This window comes from Mustela lutreola, chromosome 8 (genome assembly GCF_030435805.1).
Source record: "Mustela lutreola isolate mMusLut2 chromosome 8, mMusLut2.pri, whole genome shotgun sequence".
In the NCBI taxonomy this organism is placed as follows: domain Eukaryota; kingdom Metazoa; phylum Chordata; class Mammalia; order Carnivora; family Mustelidae; genus Mustela; species Mustela lutreola.
In genome coordinates, this window is record NC_081297.1 from 123,571,240 (window position 1) to 123,588,362 (window position 17,123).

The 17,123-nt window shown below is 35.7% G+C and overlaps 1 long non-coding RNA gene across 1 annotated transcript in view; it reads left to right on the forward strand.

Annotated features, from left to right (window-relative positions):
* The window catches only part of LOC131839257 (uncharacterized), a 123,503-nt gene that overhangs the window by 17,838 nt on the left and 88,542 nt on the right, over positions 1 to 17,123 (forward strand). The window lies entirely within an intron of this gene.

Below are 17,123 nucleotides of genomic sequence, written 5' to 3' on the forward strand. Positions count from 1 at the left end.
ACTCCATTGGGCCCACTCATCTTCTAGGAATGATTCACTCCTCTCTGGCAAGAATTGGGTGGTTGTGGAGGGGAACGCCTATTCTTTCCTCCTAATCCCAAGAAGGCCAAATTCCCATTTGTGGACCAAAGGAGAAATACTGGGAAAAGAATAGAACATTTCCTACCACAATGAAGATAATGATGATGACTATAATAAAGAAGATAATGATGGGCCTTTTCCCAACCTCAATTTCCTTCTAGGCCTATCAGAAATAAATTAGATTCCAGGAAAATGGGCAGAGCACTGCTTTTTGCTTCTCCATGTTTATTCTAAGCCCAAGGGCTCTACCCACCCACCCACAGATATGCACACGAAGACAACTGGGTGTATTGTGTTGAAGGAGATGATGATCCTTTCAAGGAAGAATATGACTAAATGTTAGAGAGGACAGTGATGATTCAGATTTGTGGCAACAAGTATATACTTGAGAATTTTCTAGAACCAAACCAAATTAGCCTTACAATTTACTAACTGTATAACCCTACACTTTGTTTAACTGATTCTGCATCTTATCTGTAGAACACATAAATAATGCCTCCTGGATATAGGATATATATCCTCTATATATATATATATATAGAGGATATATATATATATATATATATATATATATATATCACACCTAGAAAAGTACCTGACACATGCAGGAACTCCATATTATCTATATTTTGTTTTCTACAATCAATATTAAAATCATGTTTTGTGAGAGTCCAAATGTTTCAGGATTCCTTTTCCTTTAATGCCTGTAGCTCTTGGTCACACTGCTTTCAAAGAATGGAGATGTAGACCAGATGAAGAGTGGTAGGCAGCAAAGCAAAGTTTATTGGACAGTAGTACAAAGTTCCTAAAGAGGGAGGGGACCTGAGAGGGTTGCCACCAGAATTTCCAGGTTTAGGGGGTTTTATGAGATTGTTGGTGGACTGTTTCAATCTGATTAACCTTCCATGCCTTTTACCCAGTCAGGTTTTTTCCCACACGTTCATCTATCTATCAGGTAGTTGTTCACATGGAAAAGGGCGGGGAACTCCTTCCAGGATGATGTAAAATCTTTTTAAGGGGGGTTTCTTCTTAGACTTTATGGAGGGGAGGGGATCCCTTATCCCTGCCTGTCTTTCTTCTGACTATCCTTCATTATAAATGTTCTGATTATATTTTTCCTCACTATAAACCATGGATTAATTTTACTTGTAGTAATGATAAACAGGAATTTTGCTTTGTAATTATTAATACAGGGACTCTGGTGTATCCAATGGAAAGTGGCGATGTTCTTAAATTCCTTATTAAAAAATAAAGTGCGTTCCACAGCTTAACCCCTTCTCCTGATAATTTTTTGCTAGATGTTCAATAAGGAAAGAATGACAGTGATACTGTAACACTAAAGATTTACTTCCCATTGTCTTTTCATGAAGACATCAGGTAAAACATTTGTGAAGGAGGAGCTTTAAGACAGTAGCTGGAATCCAATATCTAAGTTCCATCTGCAACTGAGCTATTGGCGAAGATAACTTTATTTTGGCAACTCATGAGAAAAAGGAAGAATCAGGCATAAGGTGCTAGGATACCATTCAGCAGCTCTAAATGCTAGCATAGGATCTATCCAACATCTCCTGTTAATGATTTGGATAGAGAGTAAGGTGGCATGCATATCTAATCTGCCAGGACCACAAAGAATGGCAAGGTAATGAATGGCACTGTGGTCAACTGGAGAGTTAAAAAGACCAGGACAGGTGGAATGCTGGACTATCTCTTATGAGCTGTCATAAGAGATAAATATTGAATGATGTCTATAAAAGTATAGAATGATGTAAATAGCAAAAGTACCATACAATAATTAATCATTCATCCAGCTCCTTTGGTAAGAGATGCAGATATGTTCCTCACAATATGTATTTGGTCTAATTGAGGAAACAGAACCGCAAAAATCAAAGTGCAGTGATGGGCATATTCATTTAAGTACAGAGAAGTAACATCAAACTCATCCAGTGGACAGCAAAGGGATAAAGGCCAGTGAAATAGGTTCTCAAGCTGAGTAGGTTTTTATTCCAGCTGGAGATGAAATAGAGGGAGACACACAGATGAAAGTTAGTTTGGCGTATGCAGAAAATTTTGAGCACTACACACAGAGTAGGAAATTGTGAGAGGTGATACCAGAGAAACAGAGTAAGCCATAGAGACACTAAGTCATGCAGAGGAGCGGGACTTACATCATAGGCATGAAGCGCTAAAGCAGAGATACAACCAGGAGTTGACCGGTTCAGACTGTGTTTCATGTGGATCATGCAGGAAGTAAGTGGAGGATGAGTATGATGGGAAGGAAAAAGGGACAGAGGAAAGAGAGAAGACTGGGGGCACAGACCCAGGTCAGAGGCATCAGAGACTTAAATTAATACAGTGCTGTTACTGTGGGTGCTCTAGACTCTAAGATCTAGAAAGAAGACCCAAAGTTCATTAAAAAACAAAACAAAACAAAGGGAAAAGATGGTTCAAGGAATACAGAGAAAGCTTCAAGAGTCCTGGGTCATGGAAACCACAGAAATAGAGAATTTTAAAGAGGAAGAAATGACTTACAGTATTACATGCCACACATAAGAGGACTGTAAAAATGACCTTCAGATTTCAGTCAGATTGTTAGACTTAATAGGAACAATTTCAGTAAAGCGGTTGACATGGAAGACACATTAAAGTGTATTTAAAAAAAAAATAAATGGAAGATGAGTAAGTGCAGCATGCACTTTCTTTTAAGAATCTTGGTAATAAAAGAAAGAGGTAAGGTAGTAGCTACAAGAGAGATTCTGTTTCATCTGTAATGGAAGAGATTTGAAACAATTTCAAAGCAAGGGTGGTGAAACCAATGAAAGAGAAGAGAATGAAAAAAAAAGATAAAGCAAGGTCCTAGGGGAAAAAAAAAAGAATAAATTACATGGGTGGAGAGGTTAGTTTTGATAAAAAGAGGGTCTTCATACCCTGTAAAAGAAGGGGAGAAGGGAAGAAGGTAAGTTGGGGCCAAGCCAATGGCTAGGGCTCCATGGGAAGTTAAAGATGACCAATTTTCTCAATGATATATTACTGCTGTGGTGGTAATTCTTAAGTCCCACATTTCTTTGGGGTTTTTAACATGTGTTTTGGGGGGTTTTGTTTGGCTTTTGTGTGGTGGTGTTTTTGTTGTGTTTTTTTGTTTGTTTGTTTTTGTTAATTAAACCATATTAATGCAAGATTCAGGAGTCCTGACTTGACAATATGACTTCTAAAAAAAGATCCTAGGAGCCAAAAAGATAACAGTAGTGTTAAAAACAAAAAACAAAAACAAAAAACAAACAGGGGCCCAATATACTTCCATATAAATAGACATTCAGGTCATATTCCAATTATGTTCTGTTTTGGAGGATCACATTAAAGAAAGACATTAGGAAATAAGGTCATGTTTAGAGGGATATTTAATGACTGTAATTCCATAAACCTACTTAACAAAAAACAGATAAAGGAGATTGGTATTTACCCCAGAAAAGGAAAATTTAGAGATGAAACTATCATTAAGCACAGGAAGTATATTTGCTCTAAAGTGCTGCAAGGAGCAGAAGCTAGATAGGACAGAAAGATAGGTTTTATTTTAAGAGACGGAAACACTCATTAACGAAGTCACCCAATTCTTCATCACTGAAAGTTGTAAGAGGTTAGATGACCAAAAAGCAGGAAGCTTGTAGCAGGAAACCTGCATTTGGAAAAATGTGGTTATCTTCCAATGTTAGGTTTCTATAATATTGTTTTTAAACATCATTTACCCATTTTTGAGAGGTTATGAAATGAGATATAGAGCATATCATTCTTAGTATCCAGTGGGATGTTGAATGCATTGGAACAGGAGAGAAGATAAAACTGGAATATTTAAGGTTTACAGTAAGTATATGGATTTGGCATTGAATTTTACATTTGGTTTAAATACATGAGCCACAGAAAAGGTAATTTACTGCTTCAGAGCAATGAATACCAGTCTGTAGCAAGGGGGATTGAGGAGGATGACTGGAAATTTGTTAGGACCTGGAACTACAGGTCTATTTCTGAAAATACATTAATTGTTTTCTGAAGGGGTGGGAATGGGTAAGAAGAAGAGCTGACAGAGGGGTCTTTGGACTTTAATTTCTAGAGTGTTTAAGGAGATGCCTGGGTGCCTCAGCTGGTTAAGTGTCGGACTCTTGGTTTTGGCTCAGGTCATGATTTCAGGGTTGTAGGATCAAGTCCCACATCCAGGCTCTGTGCTCAAGGAAGAGTCTGCCCTGCCCCCAGCTCACACACATACTTGCACTCTCTCTCCTCTCTCTCTTTCAAATAAATAAATAAATAAATCTTTCTTAAAAAATAAAAAATACTTAAGGAGATTAGAAAAAGGCAATGCAAAATAAGGTTTGAAATAATTTAAAAGAAAGCATAGGCAGCTTTTTAAAAGAATCAAATAGAAATTCTAGAAATAAAAATTAGATTAGGCACAGCTAGAAAGAGAATACTTGAAAATAGATCTGAGAAATCCCACAGAATGCAGGTGAAATAGTTCACCAGAAAATGAAGTGATGAAAAAATATTATTGAGAAATTAAGAGACATGAAATACAGAACATAAGGTTTTAACACATACTTAATAGTTCCAGACGATAATAGAGAAAAAAAATGGGAAGGAATATTTTCAGTACTATTAATATCTCTCTCTCTCTCTCTCTCTCTCTCTCTATATATATATATATATATATATATATATAAAACTTGGAATTTAATATATATATGTATTCCAAGTGGTTACCTAATATCAAATAAATATCAAATAATAAATATAGGTAAGTCCCTGTATCGTTGCATAATAGTGAAAATATAGAGCAGCATGGATAAAGAGAGAATTATTGTTCTATTCCTAAAAGATACCCAATAGAGAAGACGGATGACCAATTAAGGAATGACAATCAGGTAGGCATTAGTTTTCTTGCTGGCAGCAACCAGAGTCTCCCCCACCTAAACCATCATTTAGGAACACAGACAAAAATAGAGTTTCTCAGATGCACAAAAGATGAGCAGCTCAACAAGCCACAGATCTCCATGAAAGAATGACTGAAGAACACACAATGACAAGAAAGAAAATGAATTCCATGAGCAAAGGAAACAGGAAAAAATTATAAATGAATCAGTCTAAAGAAAATACATTGACATTTAATATTATGCAAGTGTTTGTGATACTTAGATTTATAGCACTTTCAATACTTTTCTGTACTGTAATTACTAGGGTTTTGTTTTTTTTCAAAAGCAATACAAATAGGAACAAGTAATATTTAATATTTATAGACACTTGCCAGGCACTTTACTGATTTTTTTGTGGATTTCTCATTTATTTCTTACAACAGTCTTGTAAGATATATCTACTTATAATACCCATTTAACAGATGTTGAACCTGAGGCATAGAGTAGTAATTTTTCCAACATCACATAGATAGCAAACAATGGAAATGGATTTGTGTGATCTAGGGAAAGTCGTTTAGTTGAAAGAGTCAAAGCCCAATTTTCTCATCTATGCAATGAAGATACAGATGTTTGCTGTGACCATATTACAAGGTTATGTGAAAATGAAATAATACCAATTAGTGTTAAAGTGCTTGAGAAATTGGCAAACATTCTGCAATTTGAAATGAAAATAAAAATAAAATGGAATATGTGTGCCAGATTTTAAAAAGGAAATTTGGCCACATAGCTAATAGATGATAGGAATTCATCTATTCAAAATACATTTTAATATGGCTTAAGTAAGTAATTATAATTTGAAATTATATATAAAGTATCAATATTTCACTTATTTTTTTTATTTGATTGCTTGCTTATTTCTAACCCATCTTGTTCCAAAAAGATTTTCAGGCAGCTAATGAGGATATACTAAAAAAAGAAAAAAATAATAATATAAAGGATTCATTTTATTTATTTTAAAAATATATCTTAGATCTGATTTCTAAATATACACGACTTTGCAAAAGCAACTTGTTATTAATTTAAAATAAAACTCCATTCCACATATCCTCTATTGCCACCCCCACTGCAGTATACACACATAAAACAAATTTAAGCAGCAGGAAAAGTTCATATTGTCTATTCTAAAAAATGAAAATTGCTCATTTTCATACTGCTTTGGCATGGTTCAAGTTAATGATGTGCTAATGCAATATTAAAGTAGTAATTCCTGCAGTTATAACAGCCCTAATCGGGTAGCTGACATCACAACAGTATTTGTTGTGATGGAAGTGTTGGATTTTACTCGATTTCCATAAGTAAATGGAACCTGAAACTCATTGCCTGTTAATCACTGCAGTTTAGTAGGTCCTTTATTTATTTTGGATAAGCATTTCATTCTCAAGTAAAGAATTAAGTGAGAAAATGAGCCAGAATTCAATAGAGACTCCAGTGAGTAGCCATTTTTTTTGGCTCCCATAATAAATAGAGAATTTTTAAGCCTATAGAAAATGAGAACAGATGTGGATAACACAATTTGTTATTTAAGAATGCAAGCTTTTTCTGGAGATTTAGGAATTATCCTGAGTACTATTCATTGAACCTCAAAAAAAATCAATAAATATTAAAATCAGAAAACAATGTTTGCACTATAATTTGAAACATGAAGAATATTTACCCATCATGCCTTTTAAAAATCCAGGATGTTCTGAATACTTATGAACTGTGTGTCATCAGATGATTCAGAGAGCTTCTCTGAACTACTTAGAATTCTCAAGCAGAATAGTAAGAACACATTCTCAATAAGGAAAAGCTTGTGCATTATTCTGTCTGAATTTTCACTGCTTCTATAGCTTAGTAAAAGAAGTACTGAATATGGAATTGAGAAACTGGACTCACGTATTAGCCTTGCCACTTAATAGCCAATGTGACTTCAGATAAGTTCCTTAAGGATGAGGTACATGTTCTACAGATAAAACATGACAATAAAGACACCTCCTCCAAATGGTTATTTGAAGAAAAAATGAGAGCAGAACCTAGTATACAGTTAATTAAATCTGATTTAGAATTGAGGCTATTCCACAAAATCTTAGCTTTGATTGACCTTATTCACGTTGGGGACTTGATATTGATGTGTATGAAGCTGATGATAACTTTTGGATGGAAATTAAATGACAGGTTTTTTTAAAAAAGCATGTTTTTTCACATTAGTAGTTATGATAACCATGGCTGTGTAGGACCTGACTAGAAGGTCCATAGAGAGAGAACGGTTATGGCATATTGGTTCAATCTTTAATATAGTAAGTTCTGAGCAATGGACTGGGTCACTACATTTATTTAATCATTAAAACAATTAGTGTCCATCAATTGCTTTTATTATAAAGATTACATTTGGATCCATTCTGAGAAAGATGCAGTAAACAACTGATTTCATAAAAATCATCTAGCTGATACATTGTATCAACATCAATAGAATGGAAAGTCTTATTCCAAAGCATCTTGGTAGTCATCTGTCCCTATGATCTACTGAGTCTGAGTCTGGGACATCCCACGAGGTGCCTCCAGCAGTCCTGGGTGGTGGTGAGGGGAACATTGAGGGGTTGGCTTCTGCTCATCTCCCCTTAGTTCAACCTCAGCAGCTCCACTTTTACCACCTGCAAGGTTTGGTTGCTATAAAAATGTTTAAATAGTTGACCTATTCCAACTCCCTCATTTTAGAGTTGAGGAAATTAAAAGCCAGAAATGTAGCACAAATCACTTAAGATCTCTCAGAAGTCGTGACCAGAAAAAATATATCCAGACTTCCAACCAGGTTATTTTCATCACTTTATTCTCTTGATGAGATTAATCCCTATCATGTACTAATGTTGAATGTGATGCTAGTTATTCTACTTGTATTTACTAATGACTCCAGCAAAATCTCTAAATTGCTTCCCCAATTGAAAATGAGGTTCAGTGGTACTATATTGAAATAAAAACTTCTGCATAACAAAGGAAACAATCAACTAAACTAAAAGTCTGCTTAATGGGAGAAGATGTTTGCAAGTGACATATTTGATGAAAGGTTAGTATCCAAAATATACAAAGTTTATTTGACTCAACAGCAAAAAAAAAAAAAAAAAAAAAAGGAATCCAATTAAAAAAATGGACAGAAGACATTCTCCAGACATTCCTCCAAAGAAGACACCCAGATGGCCAACAGACACATGAAAAGATGCTCAACATCACTAATCATCAGGGAAATGCAAATCAAAATCACAATGAGATATCACTTCACACCTCTCAGAACAGCTAAAGTCAAAAACACAAGAAACAACAAGTATTGGTGAGGATGTGGAGAAAAAGAAAGCTTCATCACTGTTTTTGAGAATGCTAGCTGATGCAACCATTGTGGAAAACAGTATGCAGGTTCCTCAAAAAATTAAAAATAGGGGTGCCTATGTGGCTCAGTCAGTTAAGTGTCAGCTCAGGTCATGATCCAGGAGTCCCAGGATCAATCTTGCATAGGGCTCCCTGCTCAGCAGGAAGTCGGCTTCTCCTTCTGTCCCTCACCCTGCTCTTGCTTTCTCTCTCTCTCCCTCTCTCTCTCTCTCAAATAAATAAAATAAGTCTTAAAAAATTAAAAATAGAATTACCATATAACCCAGTAATTCCCCAGCTGGTTATTTACCAAAAGAATACAAAAGCACTACTTCAAAAATATATATGCACCTCTATATTTATTGTAGTGTTATTTTACCAAAGCCAAATCATAGAAGCAGCCCAAATGTTCATTGGTAGATGAATGGATAAAGGAGATATGACATATATACATGGTGGAATATTATTCGGCCATAAAAAAGAATTAAATCTTGCCATTTGCAACATGGGTGGATCTAGAAAGTATAATGCTAAGTAAATAAGTCAGTTAGAGAAAGACAGATAATATATGATTTCTCTCACATGTGCAATTTAAGAAAAGAAACAAATGAACAAAGAGAAAAAGACAAAGCAAAAAACAGACTCTTAACTATAGAGAACAAACTGATAGTTACCAGAGGAGAAGAGGGTAGGGAATGGGTGAAATAGGTGGAGGAAATTAAGAGTAATTTATCTTGATGAACACTGAGTGATGTATGCAAGTATTGTATCACTGTATTGTACACCTGCTAATATAATGCTGAAAGTTAGCTCTAATGGAATTAAAAGAAAACCGTGTGCAAGAGAATGATATGAAGAAGGTAATTCTTTACAAGAGTATATCAGGTGGCTTGAGACAGACTGAAGGTAAGAGACCAGAAACAAGGAAATGAAATATTAAATTATTATAACAGTCAAGGAGTAAGGGGGCAAAGGACTACATGAGGATGCTAGCAATGCAAATGGAGAAAAGCCAGGAACAATTGGGAGACAATGTGGAGAAAAGATTTCTAAGACTAGTTGGCTGATTTGATAAGAGTGTTGAAAGGAAAGAAGAAATCAGATATGCAAGGCTTCACGCAGGGATAATAGTGGTGCAATTTTCTCACCAGTATCTTCAGTCCCCACCCCCAACCTTTCCAAGAGCTTTCTCCTCTCTGCTTTTAAACTCACCCATGCTTCAATTAGCATAAATGTTTGGAAAAGGTAAAAACATTTATCCTCAAAATGTTCTTGAGGTAAACCATTTCTGAAATATGAACCTGTTCGCCAGCCAAAACTCAATTTGTATTCAAACTGTGGTTTAAACACTCTGTCCAAACATGACAGATGTTGGAATCAATTGGTTTGCGAGTCTTATTTTTTTTTTGTCAACTTCAATAAACAAAATCTTCTTAAATTATCTTCTGTCAAATACATTTACCAAATCCTTGCAATGCATATAGACCTCAGTAAAGTTAATTGAAAAACAAACTCTTGGCCTTTAGGAAATAAAAAGAAAAGTAATTTTTTAAAAAGAATTGGGGAAGGCTTTAAAAAATGCAAGAAAGTATACCCCCCCCCCAAAAAAGGAAAAAAGAGGAAAAAATAGCACACTCTCACATACCTAAGAAAAGAATTTTCTCTTGTTTCAACCTCTCAAATTATTTCCTAACATTTTTGCTTGAAGTTTAAGATTTTGGTTCTAAGATTTTGTAGGATATTTTTATCAGATCCTATACATGACAGAAAAGCTTGATATTTTTATAATAATTATATTCTAATTTGGTTATTTGAAATATCTTTTTAGTTGTTCATATTATCTCTAATATGCTAGAGTCTACCAAAGGTAATAATACTGTGTAAGTGAAATGAGTCTGAAACTGTTCTTATAAATCATAAACAATAAATATTTATTGACTCTTGCCTTGGTAATGAGATATAACAACAGGCTAAGTTCAATGAATATAGAAAGCATTAAGACATAAAATTCAGACCCGAGGCCACCTGATCTCTCCCTGCCTATTCGCTTATCTATAAACTAAGGCTATTAATAGAGCCTAGTTTATGGGATTGTGGAGACTAAGTAAAATAGTAGGTCCACAGTACATAGCTTGCTGTCTAGTAAATGTTTCAGTAAATATTATATTATCACATCCCTTTAATTTATTATCCATTTATGTTCATTTTTATAAAATCTTTTCATGTTTAATGCCTATTAGAATCTTAATGTTTTAATTCAGATTTCGTATGTTCTTTGTGTATTAAAATTTTAACTTTGTTTATTAAAATATTAACTTTGTGTATTAAAATATTAACTTACATTAATTAATATAACTTGGCTCTAACTACTGCAAATACACTCCCAATATTTTTATTTTTTTGCTTTCAACACAAGAACTTTTTTTCCTTTGATGGAATTACTTCTTTTAATCTTTTCTTCTTGATATTTACCATAGCTTTTATATGTAGAAAATCTTCCCTGTTCCAGAAACACATGGTAACATGTTTATTTGAGGTTTTTCTTTTTCCTTTTTCCTTTTTCTTTTTTGTGGATGGTAATAGTTGGACATTTTACATTTACCTCTTTAGTACAGCTGAAGTTGAAGGAAGGGGATGAAGTGGGGGCTGATATTTTAATTTTTTATCAAATATTGCTTACAATACAAGTTCTACATATTAAATACTCTTTTCCTTTATGATTGATTCATAGTATGTGTTGAGCTTCACTCACTGGCCTTGAAAGATTCAGTTGCCCAAACCCAAAACCTAAAAAATCTGGGTTCTGCTTCCCACTCTCCATTCTGAACCTGCTTCCTCTGGTCTGGGTACCTGGTCTAATCCTACTGCTTCACCCTTTGATTTCCTTTCTCCTTGAAACCAGCACTTTGATACTCAATTTAGGTCTCTGACTTCACTTGGCTTCTACTAACCCGTCTGCCCAACATTGTGGAATGGAGGGGGTGGTGTAGGTGACCAGATCTAGTGCCCTAGGAAAGGGGCCAGACACTACTACCACATTTACAAGGATTTAGCAAATTTGGGCTAGCTCTGAACTTCCACTTCCATTTCCCTTTGTACTGAGCTCTTCAAACCCCCAGCTGTGTTTGGTATCTTAATTTAAGCTAGATTGGCAAATGTCTTCAGGGCAAAACAGTGATTTGCTCACCTCTCTAAATCCTAGCTCTTAAATAATTCCTTATTTTACCATGTTAGATCTTCAATGCTTTTATGAAAAATTTTTTATTTTATCTAGTAATTTTAGTATTTATTCTTTTCTCACTGGAAATAGACTTGCTGTACACTACAATTTAACTTTTCAATTAAATGTGTATGTTGATTCCCTATCTAAATTATGTGTCTTCAATGCAAACTCATTCTAGGTACCTAATGCAGTGCTTAACCCACGGTAGACACTCAAGTAATGATAATGATTATAAAGAAAGTCCTGACAATATCAGGCACTCAGGTTCAGATCACAAAAATGGCCAAATAACTGTAAAAACTGAAACATCAACACTCAAAAGTGTTATTTCTTACCATAGCATACTTTGAAACAATTGTGATTGTAACATGATTGGGGGGGGGGGGAGAGAAAATCCAGAGTCTGTCTATAATATGCCTCTATTTATTCAATTCCAAAATATTTATGAGGCAATTGCAAAAGAAGTACAAATACGAAGATCAGTGAGCAAGAGGAGGCATCATTATAGATACTTTTTTCTCTATTCTCTAGCAAGATTTTAGGAATGAATTGCTTTGAATCCTTGATTTTATTAATAGTATGGAGATCTCCTTGATGTTCCAAATGTTTGTGAAAACATGTAATTATGCTTTTATTTACTATATGTCACATTCTTTGCTAGATCAGAAGTCCACAAGGAAAGGGATGGTTTGTTTGCTTGACTCTATTCACAATACTGAGTATATTGCTCAGTACATACTAAGGTGCTAAGTAAATTTTTATTAAATGATTGAGTGGATGCAATATATTCAAAGGCATAAGACAAGGCTCAGCCTCAGGGAATCTAAAATCTGTGTAGGGTGTAGATAGATGAGGGAGTACCATTTGTTTAGCATGTAGCACATGCTCATATTCACACACTATATCACTTACTGTTTGCAAAGGACCACACGAGACAGCTATTATTACCATTATTTGTGAGCACAACTATCTTCTTTTTAAGATAAGGAAATTGAGTCCTACAGAAGATGTAAAACTTGCCCAGTTACATCGTTTTTAGGTGGTAAAGCCAGTATTTACTGAATTCAGTATTCATACTCTTTTCTTGTATGTCACAATGTCTCTCTACGAGTGAAACACAAGTGATAATATATAATTTAATTTATAATTAAATTTTAAAATTTCCAGGGATGTCTGTAAAGGATCTAGAAATTCAAAGAATGAGAAGAGTAAAAAAGTAGTCAGAATAGGCTCACGGGGGTGGTGGGATTGGAGTTAATTCCTCAAGTCTCTAGAGGTAGAGTAGAACAGAGGTCATTTCAGGAAAAGCAATTTCAAAACTCCCATCAGAATTATTTAAGGTCAATAATTTTTTAATAGTATTGTTTGATTAGCACTATAAATAATGTGAAGGCAAGAAATGGTTTACTCACAAGCCACATAACATGGCATAAATGTTACACCGGCACAGGAAGTACAATACTGTGATAGGCTTGTCTCTCGCCTCATGAGACTATACTGAAAAATAATTGAATGGGAAATGCTTAGGATATTCACACAATACTTTACTAATCTAAATGATAATACTCAATATCTGAGTCCTGTTAGGCCTAATGATGACTGCATAGTAAAGCATGAAGAGCCAATAATATGTTCTGATTCATGCAAAGAGCTAACATGGTAATTTTACCACTTGATGAGAAAGGAGATGCTAATTGTCCAGTGCAAAATTGGCAATGACCTCTAAGATGTTTTGAAATGACTGGGCTCTCTAGATTCAGATAAAATGTAGGCAAGATACCTTAATAGTTAACCATTTCTTTTTTCAAAGCAATGCTTACTGGCATTATGCTGATTCAAGGAGTCCCATTCTAACTGTTAATGAAAACTTAATGGAGCTGACATAAGTAAGATGATCTTAAGCCTGCCTCACTCTCTAAATTGCTTTTTTTGTTGCTTCTGGAAAGTTACTGGGTCATTGAACACTGATGACATGCCAGAGTGTGCAAGAAAAAACTGGTAAACAATGCTGAGAAGGTGAAGGAGGTCCAGAATACAGCCAGGCAGACAGGAAGGTCAGATAAAAGATGGAGAAGCAGAAACCAGAAAATCAAAGTAAGCAATAAGAAATTAGTAATTTAGAAGTGATCAGACCCAGGGACACATGGGTGGCTCAGTGGGTTAAGCCTCTGCCTTCAGCTTAGGTCATGATCTCAGGGTCCTGGGATCAAGCCCCGCATTGGGCTCTCTGCTCAGCGGGGAGCCTGTTTCCCCCCTCTCTCTGCCTGCTGCTCTGCCTACTTGTGATTTCTCTCTCCCTCTGTCAAATACATAAATAAAATCTTTAAAAAAACAAAATAGAAGTGATCAGGTCCAGCTTTACTTCCCAGCTCTACCACTTAGTAGCTTTGTTAACTTGGGGGAAGTTATGTTCCCTGAGCTTCAGTTTCTTCATCACAAAAAGTGATTATAAAAATACTATCTATGGCAAATGCTTGTTGTGAGGATTAAGTGAGAAAATTCAAGTTAAACACTGACACACATTGTGCCTAACACCTATAATTTCTCAAAAAATGATAACTTGCTCCCATCATCATCGTCATCATCATCACTTACAGGAACATGGTAAATGTACAGAAATTAAGATATATGAAAGAAAAAGGGGATTAAGAAAGCCTTGTACCTCAAGACAGGCAAAGGTCAGAAATCTTGTCAAGTAGGTACCTAGAGTCAAAAAACATTGGAAAGGAATTTAGAGATCATTGAGTCAAACACCTTTGTTTTACAAATGAACAACCCAATACTAAGAAATGTCTCAGTTGGTATAATTACTTTTGAAAATATTTTGACAGTTTTTTATAAAGTTTAGCATGGGCAACCTAGTAATTCCATCCTTAAGTGTTTACCCAAGAGAAATAAGGACTGATGTCTACACAAAGACTTGTACGTCAGTGTCCACAGCTTTATTCATAACAGCCCCAACCAGAAACAAGCAATTATCCATCAACAGGAGGATGAATAAATAAATTTCATGCAATAGAATACATTCAGTACTAAAAAAGGCATGAACTCCTAGGGCACACAACAATATGGATGAATCTAAAAACATCATACTGAGCAGAAAAAGCAATAAGAATACATACTGTCTGATTCCATTTATCTGAAGTTCTAGAAAATACAAACTAATCTGTAGAGATGCATGTAAGTAGTTGTCTGGGGCTTACATTGGGACAGGTATGCAAAGGTTTGACTAGGAAGACACACAAGGGAATTTGGGGGGCCGTGGAAATATTTTATATCTTTTTATAAAATAATTTATGTTTGGTTGTGCTGGTAGCCACATAGAATATACATTTGTCAAAAGTCATTAAAACTGTACATTTAAAGTGGGTATATTTTGTTGTATATTAATTATACCTAAGTAAAGTCGATTTTAAAAAGAAAGAGCTAAACTTAATCCTTATTCTTTTCAGGGTCAGAGCTAGAATTCAAAGCCAAGTCTTTGCTAACTAATTAGCTAGGTAGCTAAGCTAGCATTTAGCTAGTGCTCATCCAGCAGAGCTTTGCTCAGTAATTAATGCAACATCTAGCCATGCTTACTCTCATTCTAAGACCTACTCTGGTAAAATGGAACATGCCATGGCTTTGGAGTCACAGGATGTGGTTTGGTGTCATGACGTCCCCTCCTAGTATCTGTGTGGTCTTGGCCAGGTTGTTAGACCTTTCTGAGCTGCCTCTTACTCATCTGTCAAATGGGGACAAAATTCCGATCATAGGATTCCTATAAAGATAAAATGATATGATATTTTATAAAACAACCAGAAAGCGGAATGCCCTCAATGGATTGTAGCTACGGCTACTATTAATTTCTTTAAAAGAACATGGCAGACCTGGAATTGTGCCATAGATAAGTCTTGTTTTGTGAGGTTGTGAGATAATGCCTCCAGACTGCATTTGTTTCTTCGTTCAACAAATATTACTTAGTGTCTATGATATGCCAGGAACTGTCCTAGACTCTTAGAATTTAGCAAACAACAAGAGTTGCACTCTAGTAGGGGGAGACCACAACCTGATAAGCCAATACATGTATAATATGCAAGACGGCAATCTGTGCCAAGAAGAAAAATAGAGTAAGAAGCAAAGAGAATGGTTAGGGATGATAGGAAGGTGTCATTGTATATAGGGAAGCAGCTGATCCACTAACATACCAAGTGAACTGAAACCTAAAAACAGAAGAGAGAGATAAAAGGAGTTGGATAGAAAAATAGCTGGATGGAAAGTACTGCCAGTCAAGGAAAGAGCAGGGAAGAGTCCCCAGTGCAAGAGTGTCCTTGGCTCATCTTGGGATTAGTGAGACCTATGGGGCTGTATGTATTGTTTCAAGATTCAGAGCAATGCCAGTTATTTGTGTAGTATGTAGTATGCAACTTATCAGCTGTTCAGAATGTTGAACTCTACTTCTCCATTATTTGTACTCAGATTTCCCACATAAACAAAAACTTTTTGCCAAATTCCTATTGTTATTGCTATGTTTAGTTGATGGCTTTGGTGTCAGGATAAAGTTATTATCTATGTGTATTTTGTGAATAGTAAACACTATAAAAGTAAGTAGATACTGGTCAAACCAGTTGCCTCTTTGACTAAGAATGATGTAAATCCACACAGTTAGTGTGAGGAGGAGCTGCCAAACTTGAAGGTGCCATTTTTGGTCAACATGGGAAATAATGTTTTCTATATTCCCATCATGACCTTGGGAACAGGGAAGAAGCTGAATGTGGAGATGGAAGACTGAAGTGCACAGTTCCACAGCTTTTCCTCATTCTGATTTTCTCTTGTGTCTTAAAGATGAAAAACACAAATCCAAAAGCATGCTATAACATAGTACTTATATTATCTTGGGCAACCTCTGTCAAGTTAGGTCCACAGAGCAGGGTGCAATGAGGAGCCCAGTGTCAGCACTGGAAGAGCAGAAGGTGAACATCAAGGCTAAGGTCAGCCATGGACAGTGGCCCTCTCTAATTAGTGACACTAAGCCTTGAATTCAATTCTGATTGCAATCAGTGACTTCTCTCACACCAGCTATTTCTAATGGTCCAAGGTTCCTTTCCAGGAGAAATCTTCAGAGGAAAACAAAGACTGGAAGTGCTTCCTTTGCTTCTGGTATGAGCACGAGTCACATGCATGCTGTAACGCTCTCTGGCCACATTCTAGGGCAGTGTAGAATGCAACCCCAAGAAACTTCAGGGCTCGTTCCTGGGGAGCACAGTCTAAAGCAAGTCAGATTAACCAGTGGTGGTTAAGAAGTGATGGCAGGGTGTTAACAGGCAAACCACAAAAAATCACAAGAAAGAAATGTTGGCATCAATGATACAGATGGATCCATCAGGGGGGAAAAACAGATACAGGTGGAGATTTAAGAGAGCAGTCCTGCTCAGTTCTCGGTGAAAGAATATTTTGGTGAGGATCCTTTTAAAGGGCTGAGAAAGCTCCTTTTCAAATCTAATGCTTTGTACCTGAAAGTTACTTTTCACAGCTGATCTCATTCA